The sequence below is a fragment of the Centrocercus urophasianus genome, unplaced genomic scaffold (genome assembly GCF_019232065.1).
Source record: "Centrocercus urophasianus isolate 14NV4802_14NV808 unplaced genomic scaffold, USGS_Curo_1.0 seq_10, whole genome shotgun sequence".
Taxonomy (NCBI): domain Eukaryota; kingdom Metazoa; phylum Chordata; class Aves; order Galliformes; family Phasianidae; genus Centrocercus; species Centrocercus urophasianus.
Genome location: NW_024884142.1, coordinates 82,571,363 through 82,582,865, shown reverse-complemented (window position 1 = coordinate 82,582,865; position 11,503 = coordinate 82,571,363). Strand labels below are relative to the sequence as shown.

The 11,503-nt window shown below is 41.9% G+C and overlaps 1 long non-coding RNA gene across 1 annotated transcript; it reads right to left on the bottom strand.

Annotated features, from left to right (window-relative positions):
* Nucleotides 1–305: 305 nt before the first annotated feature.
* LOC122165011 lies at nucleotides 306–3,453 on the bottom strand. The gene is made up of 3 exons (XR_006170361.1): nucleotides 3,107–3,453; nucleotides 2,589–2,698; nucleotides 306–854 (listed from the first exon to the last, which is right to left on the bottom strand). It is a non-coding gene; the product is annotated as an uncharacterized LOC122165011 (long non-coding RNA).
* Nucleotides 3,454–11,503: the final 8,050 nt, after the last annotated feature.

Sequence of the window (11,503 nt, the reverse complement as noted above, 5' to 3'; positions counted from 1 at the left end):
GTATTTTTGACTAGCAAGGCAGCTCAGCCTGAATGTGAGTTGCTGTGCTGGGATGGTGGGGAAACAAGACCAGTAATTATCGCTGGCAATTTTACAGCGAGAAGCTTACGGCACTCATGTGATACCGAGTGCTTGTTGTGTGCTGAGCAGTTTTCTGAAAGCCTTGGCTTTGTTTTCCCTTAGTCCTGAGAACAAAAAAGAAACACTGCAAAGAAAGTGCAGAATTAATCCAAAAAGAACAATGGAATTGTGCTTGATTTGTTTAATTCTGAAATCAAGGTCACTTAGAAGTACTATGGCTTTTATTTGTTTTATTGTTTTTTTTTTTTTTAAGGATTTTTTTTTTTTTGCAACATCTTTCTTTTCATTTGATGGCCCTGTCATCCCAGAACTGTATACGTTACTGATCCTGCTTGTATTCAAAGCTGTTATTAAGTGGAGTCTTTTAGATTTTAGAGAAATGATAATGGTTCCAAAGATGACAGAAAGTGGCAGCTGGTGACAAAAAACCCCCTTGATAAGACGACAACAGTAAATCAAACTACTGCCACTTTTTCGTTTCATGTTTGTTAATACCACCTCGCCTTTTGAAGTTTAAAGCAAGGTTCAAAAGAGCCAGGTGCTGAATCATAATATTAAAGCAAGTAAGGAGCTCCATGAAAGAGAGGAGATCTGAGAGGGGAAAGCAACAAACACGGCTTTCAACTGCCTTTTGTCGGCCTTTCTGCAGATGTCACCAGTTGTTATCCCCAGCAGAGGCTTCAAGCTTGTAGCAGTGCCTCTGGCTGATTCCAACTCAACGTTTCAAGTGTCAATCAAATAGGAAGGACGCAGCTTAGGTCCTGGTCATTGTCCTGTGAAAAGAGCCAAGCATTTAACATTGATTTAGTTCCCTCAATATACAAAGATAGAGCCAGCTTTGTGCAGCAAAAGGGCCTTTGGCAAGGTTGCTTGTAGAGCAATTCCATTGCAACCAATGCTCCTTGGTTTAGCTGTCACACTGCAGTGTCTGGAGTCCTATGAAAAGTTATTCAGGAATGAGTGAGCAAATTAAAAAGAAATAACATGCTTTCCTAAATAGCAATGCAAGCTATAGAAAGTGCTTTTAATGTTGTTTAGCCCTGAAAAGCATTTTTAATAAAATATTTGGTGCTTTAAATGCCATTTAGCAAGGAGAATAAGATGTTTTAGGACAAGAGGGGACCCTTATGAAACCCATCTCCGTTGGCCTGAATAGCCAATTGTACCCACACAATGTTTTTGGTAAAGTGCTTGCTTTTGAGCCACCACCATCCTCATCCTGCATTGTTTTTCCACGTGGGTGTCAAAAATACCCCCAAGCCCAACAGCAGCAGAAAAGATTGCTATATTTCTATGAATGCCCTACTCTCCTGCTTTCCATCCTTCTCTGTATCGAATTCCTGCTCACCTCTCTCTCACAGTTTCCTTTAAAAGACACTGGTAATTGTTTTGTTCTCATCCTCAGTGTTCCCCACCGGTTCTCATCAGCATTGTGGATGAGCCCTGGGAGTCGCTTGGCTTTTTTGTCACAATCACATCATTGTCCTTAAAAACTAAAGTAAAACTGTGTGACACACAAATAAATTGTGCCTATCATTTCAAACATGCAGGATAGATTTAATCTTAGCACCATTAAATAATGCCAGATTTGTGTAAACAGGTATTTTACTGTCACATTGCTTACAAGCAGGACTCTTTCTTTGGGGGTTTCCAGCATCTTTCTATTCAGTCTCAGCACACTGCTGCCCTAGCTAAGCCATATTACCCAGCTATCATGCTGGCAATAGTTCTTGTATTTGTTCATGCATCTAGCTTCGATCAAAATGGCTGTTGTGGTGATTTTTTAAATTTATTTATATATATATTTTTTTTGTAGTTTTTGTTGTTGTTGTCTCGAATGTTTTCAGCCTCCTCCATGCAGAAATACAGATTAAAAATCATAGAATCCTACAACAGATTGGGTTGGAAAGGCCCTCAAAGATCATTCAGTTTCACCTCCTGCTTGCAGGCAGGGTTGCTGACTGCTAGATAAAGCACTAGATTGGAATATGTCACAAGAAATAGACCATCTCCATGATGACAATCACGTTCCAGAAGCTCACTTTTCTCTTTAAAGGCTAGCTGTCTAATCATGCCTTCCTAAACAGTACTGAGCCAAGTGACAGTATTGCTCAGCTCAAGGAAGCAGTGTGGTCCCTCAGCAGGGTGTGCTGGTGCCTGCACACAGCCACACTCCAGCAAGTGCTTCATGCCCTTGTACTACTCACCTTATCTGCAATTTAGAGCTGTAGAGGGTCTCACAAGAGTGGGTGTATTTTTACATACACATATCATAATACACTTATTTCTGTGTTCCTAGAAAGGAGAAGGAATTTCTAACAGCCCCAGTAGCTGGCACTTCAGCGGGCAGTTTAAGAAAACAAGACTCGCTGAGTTGAGGGAGTGATGCACTTCTGTAGACTTTCATTCGAATTTTTAAACACATTGCCCATTGTATGCACCCCCAAAGGAGCAAGACACTCCCAATGGCCCAGCCGTGGCCACCCCCCCCAACAGCACCCACTGACCAGAACAGCTTGTCCTCCTCCAGCATCAGGGACAGTAGAGGCAGGCAGAGACTTTCTGTGTCGCTGTGTTGGGTGTCACAGCATATTTTGCAGGCAGCTCAAGACATGTTCTGCATTAGGGATCAACAAGGTATTAGAGAACAGGAATCAGAAATAAGCAAGCAAGCTAAAGTTTTGGATACATTTTTTTTAAAGGGAAACAGTTGATTTTTTTTCTGTGCTGCTAGTTAACAGCTAGTGATTATAGCAGTAATGATAATCCTGAAATTTTTGTCCCTTCTTAGCTTTAAGTGATCACACAGTTTCTACATATCCCATATAGTCTCAAGTTCCAACAGAATGTGAATGGGACTGGAATTCATCCAGTTCTCAGGAGCCACCAGTGATTTTTCACCTGCACATCATATGGGCTGTTTGGAAACATCCATGCAGTACCCATGTAACCATATTGGGCAGAGGACCATCTCTGAGTGACAAACATCTGAGAGCCTTTTATGGCCATTCAGGCCTGTTCTCACCAGAGGAGATTCACTGAGGAAAGGAACCAGAGATGCTCCTGCCACTTCTGGCTGGATCCTCAGCATCCACGATGCTCCTTACACACGGCCCAGGGTCTTAAACCCCACATGCAGCAGTTTGAGGTCTTTACCAACTCCCCTCTATGGCCACACCAGTCTCACTCATGTCCTGGGAAAATTGAAGACCAATTTGCTGTACTGTGCCAGAAGCCTTTCATTTGGAGGACTTAAGAAATTGTTTGGGAAAAATGTTCCTGTAGAAGGAAATTATATTAAAGTAGAAAAAGAAATGTAAATGTGCATGTCTGTGGGTAAGAGGGAAGCAAGGGTGAAAAATAAACCAAAGATGTTTTATCCCAAATCAAGCATTATAAACCTAGGAAACTGAGGACTTCAGTAAGCTTGAAAAAAAAAAAAAAAAAAAAAAAAAGAAATAATTATTTTAAATGCCTATTGATATAAGAAATGCATAATTAAGGTAAGGAGATAGCTTTGCCATTTCTTCACAGTAAAATAATGAGAAAAAAAAATAGGGAGGGGGAAGGGAAGAATGAATTAAATGCTGTTGGAAGCTAAGTTTGTGTCATGGTCACCAAGACATCTCACTCACAGCTATGTGGTAGTGAAGGTCAGAAAACAGGGCACAGCCTCTCTGTCAATTTTGTTGCTTTGTTTGTTGTCCAGCCCCATGCCCAAGATTTTATTTCATTCCCCACCCACAATAACTCACTCATGCCACTCTGCCTTCTCAACCTGTTCGCTCCCAGCCCTCCCACACTTGATGTGGATGTTTTTAAAGACTGTGTATGTGAGCCATTCATTCTCCTTGGAGGTCAAAGCAAAGCAACTGAAAGAAATAATTCTCTATGAGGAAGTAGACATAAGTACATTGCAAACCAGTTTCAAAACTTTTTGTACAGCAGTGCCACATACCACATCCTTGGAGGTCATGAGATAATGCATTTACATTCTTCAGCATTGTGAGGGTAATGTTTCCAGTTGCCATTGTGTCCGATGGAAATAATGGCTTCTGGTCACTGCAGGTTAGTAGATGCAAAAAGCAGACTACATCACAGCAACTTTGTTAATGCAGAAACCATTGTACATCCAGACGTTTCTGTCTTATCCATGAAGAGTAATTGCCTAAGTGTTTCAGCGGAAAAAAATGGCACAGTCCTGCAAGTGTCAGGGATGTAGCATTCATGAAACAATTCATAATTTCATTTTATAGAAAGATGTCATTCTTCACAATAATCACAAAATATCATCCTGTAAAAGCGCCTACTATCGCCCTTGTTAAAGGCTATGGCATAATGAATCAAGTTTAATTTGTTTTTGTTTTAGATAGTGGAACTCTGTATTTGCACTTTTTCTTCATTAGCAAAATCTCAGTGTATGTAGTCTATGGTGAGCATTTTCATTCACCTTTCCCACGCAAATACCCTCTTCGGTCTAATGATTCTCATACAACTTAATTGATGTCAGACTACAAAATCTAAATTACAGGCATTGTGCTCTTCTTCATTTGTCAGGCAAAAGTTTTGTGATGGTGCCTCCTGTCAACATTTTCCAGAGCTGGTGTGACTACAGGAAATATCAGTACGTTGTTTTGCAACTATTTTCAGTGCCTCTAATGATAACTGTGGCTTGGCTTTGGATATTATTTTCAGAGCTACCAGAGATTCATAATCTCAGCTTGAGTCATCTTTATAATTAGAAACACAAACGGTCCAAAATTAAGAGCCAGACCTAGAGACCCTCTCCTGTAAGACTCCTCTGAAAACTATGTTTGTGTACTCAATATGATGGCAGCTACTCTTCCAAGTAAGAAGCCTCCAACCTCAGGCACCTCCTCTAATTCAAGTTCAGAACTGCCTGGCCTGCATTTGTTGTGCATGCTTAAAAACTAAGACAATCTTTTCGGGATCATCTCTTTTTAATTGCTCCACTGGAAAGGAAATGCTAAAGTACAGGTATACCTTTGCTAGAAAGGTAGGTGCCAACCACCAAACACTTAACTGAGTATGTCGTCACAAAGGCACAGGAAAGGTGTCAGAGAGGGCTCTGGAAATCCGTAGTCGGTATGTGCACTGAGAGTGGGACTGTGGTTAACACTGCATCAGATCTAGGGCTCTCTTGCAAGAGGTAGAGCTCTGCCACCTCTGTCAAGCAGGTTTATTTTGCATTGAATAATTAAATGTACACTGAGTTAGTGAGGGATGGGAAATCCCAGGATAACACATGCCGGTCTAAAAAAGGGACACGTCCCATCACTTTGCTAGTGCAAAGAGAATTAATACTATTATTGTAGGCCCAATGCTCTAAGGATACAAATGAGGCAAGGTTTTGCAGAAAGTTAAGCCAACTGATCTACCAGCAAGCTATCAGGCTCACAATCCCCTGCTCAGATTCAGTATGAGAAATGACAAAGGAATCGTGTCTGTCTTTTTCAAGTGTGTTTTTTTTTGTTCTTGTTGAAGCTATTCACTGAATGAGTACTGCATTTGCAGATAGTTCTGGCTGTTCTGAAATGGCATTTTTGTTTGATTCTTTACACTGATCACCTTTATTGGAGATATTTAATATGGCAGTCATCAGCAAGCCACTGGCTCCATGGTAGGCACCAGACATTCAGGTTTCTCATCTGCTTGTCTCACAGTCGCACTAGCTTTTTCAGTCTTCAACATGGTACCCATCTTCATCGTTCTTATGCCTACAGGCATGCTGTCACCTATACATTACTTCTCCATTCCTCTCCAATTCATTTTTATTTCATTGCTCATGCAAGTTACCATGATGTTAAATAACAAGCTCACAGCTGGTATTACTCTGAGTAACAGTAATAAAATTATTTAGGCAAACTTCTCAGAGAGCTAATATGATTCTGCTCAGCCTTTTTCCTTGACAGAATCAAGCCTCAGTCATCATTTTTCCTGCTAGGTTGCTGGTTTGCAGTCTGTCACCCTACATTCTCTCTGCCTGGGACCATCAGCACCTCCTGCCAGCTGTCAGAGTGTAGTTTCAATACTTTGGGGATACTTATTATGTACCTTCTGGACTCTGCACATTTAAAGCTAATTTTTCTAGAACAAGAAGTGTAAGAAACCTTGCTCTTGTAGTTTTCTAGACAATAATTGAATAGAAGTTGCACTTCTAAGGTATTTTGGTAACCTAGTGAAAGGCTTTAAAAGATGTCTGTTAAAATTCAATGAGCATAAGACTTCAAGTGAGATAACGTAGCCTTGTCATGAAAAAGTATGAGCACATATAATCTTAGTATTACATATATGAAGTCAGACACGTACATACGTGATGGAAGCTAAGATGCTAACACTGCCTTTTAAAAAACTGATCAACAAAAATAAAGCTGGCAATTAATGTGTCATTAAAATGTGTCAAAATATTTTCTCTTTAAAGTAGCACTTAGAATTAAGCTAGCATGAAATGTATTGTAAATATAATCACTGTATGAGTTAATGAGTTTAGTTTTTGATTTTTTTGGTATAATCTAGTTCCCATTAGTCAAAGGCTTCTGTGAGCATGGAAGATGCTGCAAGATGGCACAGGCTAAAGTACACCAGGATGCGTGTGCTCGTTTGGTCTTCACATATGCAGGAACTGCCAGCTAGCTCCATCACTGGCGTTCGGTTCAACTGAGGATCTGGCCCCTAGTGTGTTTATTATTAGATAGAATAGATGAGAATATATCCATTTTCTGCTGAACTTTTTGATGACCTTGCTCTTTCTTCCTTTCTTTCCATTTCTCATACTCCATCCAAAATTTGTTCTGCAGAAATTCAATGTCCCTGCTTTTTTTCTTTCCTCGCTTGAATCTCAATTGCAAAGCCAATGAGATTTCATCATGGCATATATGCTCTTCCACTTGCTATCTGTAATCACAGTCATTGTGAAACTCAAAGCTAAGTCAAGAATTGTTGCCTTTTTATGGCTCCCTCTTTTATATATGTTGTGTTGGAGAGCGGTCGTTATCGCTTTTTTTGTCATTATTTCTGGGCTTCACTCCATTAGCTAGTGAACAGGCCTTCTCTTCTCTCATTGCTTTCCTTCAGTAAATAGTGTAACATTCAGCTTCCTTTCAGGCTTGTGCTTTTAAAGAAAATCTTTGTACAATTAAAGATATGAAATTGCTAAATACAAGGCTGCATTCATTGTTCTCCCTTTTTAAAGGTTTAATCACACTTAATGGCTCTCTTGAAAAGTTGAATTTTCCATGTTGATGGTTTTACCCCACTGAAAGAGTTTGCTAATATACTTTTCAAGTGTTTTCTCCTTAAATGAGCTATTCAAGAAGTTTTGTTCAGAATAAGATGGAGGAAGGATATATCCAGAAACAATTATGAAAAAGGTCCAGAGCTCTCTGTTTATCCATTGGTGGGGATTCATGAGCTCAGCAGCAATCAGAAATAGAAAAGAGAAAACATAGGACTGTCCAGTTCTTAAGGACACATCCACAAATGTCTGATGTTCTTCCCATTAGACCAGCCTCAAACTCTCCCAACGTGCAGACTCTGGTGCGTGATGGGCACCAATGGTGCCAAGTGCCAGGCTGAGTAACCAAGCCAGAGAGTTGGTGCTGCCCCGGTGACTTTGGTCCCACATCTCATCCCAGCAGCGTCCACTTCTGTGCTCATTGTGAGCAGCTCTAAGAGAAGCAGGGAGCTGTAGTGCGACCCCTCCAAGGTGGAGTGATGTCTTTATGGAGAGGGGAAGCACATACCTTTCCTAAATCTCTGGTAATCCTCTCTATCTGTGACTGACCTACCAAATCCACAACTATCCCTGCAAGACAGAGGACACTCAGGCGTTGTTTGACTTTGAAGTTTCACCATGTTGCTTATCACACAAAGGAACAGAGCCACATGCCCTGTGAAAGCTCTGAAAACTTCCAAACACAGCATCCCATTTACTCAGCAGCATAAATTCCTTTGGCTTGCCCAGTGTCTTGATAGTCAAAGCCCTTCAGGGTATTGGACTTTGCTTCCTGAGATATCACATCTCCTTCCACCAACATGACCGCCCATGACATTTAACGGGTACAGTCTGGACTGTGAATCAACAGGGGAAATTCATGAGCTTATGCAATGAAATTCTGAAAGCTCCTGGATCTAAACTTCGTAATTCACATTCACTTCTGTTCTCCCGAAGAGCCACTGATCGTAATATATTCAGAAATAAATATGCACTTCTTTTGCTACGTATCTGATTTTCCCATAAACTTTATTAAAAAAACCCTTCAGATTTCCAGTCCCATTCACTTACACTCAGAAGCATAAACAAAACAAACACAAACCTTAGGGGACATCTTGTAAACACCAAGAGAAAAAGGGAGAACAAAACAATCTCTGCTATTTTATTTATATCTCTAAATATTTGGCAGTCTCTCAGCTACTTTAGTAATGGAGACTATATAAGTAGGTAGGTGCAATGACAGTGAGATGAAGATTATAAATTAAATGTAGTAGGAGTAATATTTCATCTGTCTGTCTCAGGCCTGATACCACACTATAAATCCTGAGATACTTTAGATTAGATAGATGTGATATGCCAATCTCCACTTAAAGATTTTGGGTCTGCTCCCAATAAAGTTAATGGAAGCAGGATCAGCTCTTTATTGCTCCCATGCTATCAGTGTCTTCACTTCCCATCAAGCAATTCATGTTATGTATTACACTGATGCAAAAGTCTCACTCTGCTTATTTCAAAGCCAGTGGGTTTTGTTTTACCACTGGAGTGGTAGTGCGTTAATGTGGAAATTCTCAGACTAGTTTCATTTGATAGGATGAGGGGGAATGGCTTTAAACTAAAAGTAGGGAGATTTCAGTTAGATGTTAACTGGAAATTCTTAGAGGGCTCTAAGGCAGTGGCATAGCTGCACATAGAAGCTTTAGTGCTCCATCCCTGCAGGCATTCCAAGCCAGGTTGGATGGGACCCTGGGCAGCCTTAGCTGCCCTGCTTTGGGCAGGGCTGAACCCAACATGGAATGCAACATGGAGCTGGTGATGCACCAAGAACCCCCACAGCAGTTAAGGATTGCATGCTATGGGATTGAAGTCATCACACACAGCCATTTTAAATTAAGTTGTCCTGCTTGCACTCCATCTAGATATGCTCCGGTAGCTGCTTACAGAAGTCCTGAAGCACACACTCTGCTCCTATTGGCATTACTCAGAGCTGTGATTTTGAGCAGTGCTGCAGGCAGCTGCGGGAGGAGCGGTACAGAAGCGCTCCAGGTGAGCGGCAACATCCATGCCCCTGACCTTTTCCCCTGCAGATGGCTGATAGGCACAGCGCTATCGGGTTTCTTATGGCTGCAATAACACTTGCTTCCTGAGTCACCCGGGGTGGGCACCGCCAGACAGGGCTTTGTCCTGTGCTCTGGCTTAGGTTTTCTTGTGGGTGCTGTGCTGGGAAATACTCAGCCCTTTATTGTCCCAAATCCACCAGGAACACCACCACTTAGGAGGACATCTTTAAAGGCCATGTGCTGTTTGTTCAGTTTGTTTTCTTAAACACAGAGTGTCTCCAAAGTTACTGATTAATTTCACAGAGTGCAAGGAGAACTATTGATTTCTTCTGACCCTTTAAGATATAAAAATGCAAATAAATCGCTGAAAGAGAATACTTATTTACTTCTTGCACCTGCTAACTTGCAACTTTAAAGGATAAGGAGCTCTTACTGTTTTTGCTTTGGTTCAGTGAATTTTCACAGGTTTGGTGCGTCCCTGCAACAATCTGCTCGCACAGCCTTCCTCCGCGTGGCTCCGTGGTGGACCTGCAACTTTGCTGGCGATGTTTGTTTTCAAAAGACAAATATTGTGCCAGCGTTCGCTTCAATTAGGAGACTTATTTGACAATCTGACTACTCCATCTGATGCCTCAAGGGCAAATTTCAGCACTTTATGAAAGATGCCGGCCAAAGACTGATCCATATGAATAAAATATTGAGGGGAGAAGTTGTAATGAACATTTGAAAATACAACTATCAAGCATTTATTGCAAATATTTACACGCAATAAAGGATCTGTTTTGTCCCCATGAAGGCTATCACATTTGGACAGAAAGCTGCCATACTCCATTCCAACTCACTCTGTGATGCCTCCATGTCAAGAATGGGGCACAGTTGGTGACACAGGACTTCAGCACATGGCTCCATAGGGCCAATCCTACAACCAGTGGCTCAATCAGGGGCCTTCGCGGCACCGCATCACCATGGGCTGCTTTGGGGCTCAGTCATCCTTTTCTGCATTAATCACCAGATCAGCTTATTTAGTGATGGTGATGGCTGCCCCATAAGGCTCCCCAGTGCTGCTGGAACCAGGGCTATTCGCTCCCACAATTCATCCACATGCAGGAGCATGGCATCACCCACCACCTAGATGCATGCAGATAAAACAGAGACAAAGGTGACTTTGTAGCACTACTCTGGGTGAAATTCCCTTTTTTTTTTTTCCGCTGTCTGGCAGTGTCTGATGTGCCTCTGCTGAAAAGGTTTCTATTTTGATGAAGACACAAAGGCTTGAACGCTTTTCTGAACCAATTTGGTGGCAACTGTGTGCTGGGAATTACTCTCACGAGGCTTCAAACCTGTGCAAATGTTTTGAAAGAGACATAACCTCGCTTTAATTATCATCTCAACACTTTATAGCAAAGATGTGATCTCCTATGGCTCCTTTAGGGTCATGCAGATACTCTGAGCCCAATCGTTGGATGGTGGGAACTCATGCGCTGGCTCTGAGGCCATCTCTATTTGCATCTGACTCCACTCACCCATTCTCATTTCACAGCCAAACACACAAGCATTTTTTTCTATCGACTTTAATTCAAAGGTCTGTCAAACTACAGCAGCTGGGAATGCTCTGTTGGAATGACTTTCCAGTGGAATATCTGCCTTTTATAAAATTGGGATTTCTTTTATGGGAAAATTTCAATTTTGCCAGAAATTTCTGATTTTTCTATTAGGAAAATCAAACGGATGGCTCCACGGCTGCTTGGCTGGAAGGCCCCTGTCGATTTTGTTGTCGTCTGCAGGGAGAGAGCAAAATTGACAATAGTCTTCCAGGCAGGCAGCTGGGGAGATGCAGCAGGTCTGGAAGAGGGAGGAGGGGAGGTTGAGTGCCCTGGCGCTCTGCCGGCCCTGCAGCCCAGCTGCCTCCCCAGCAGCCAGGCTAGGGGGAAGGCGAGGAGGAGGAGGAGGGAGCGGCAGGCGCGGGGTGTCCTGCCTGCAGCAGCCTGCCGACCGGGTTTCTGCCGCTCACCCCTTTCGGCAGGCAGCTGGCGAGCCTCAAGAAATTCCAGTTTGCTTCCCTTAAAAGAGGCTTGTGGTTTTGTTTTATTTTATGGAGAGTTCGTCTCAAGAAAAAAAAAAAAAAAAAAAA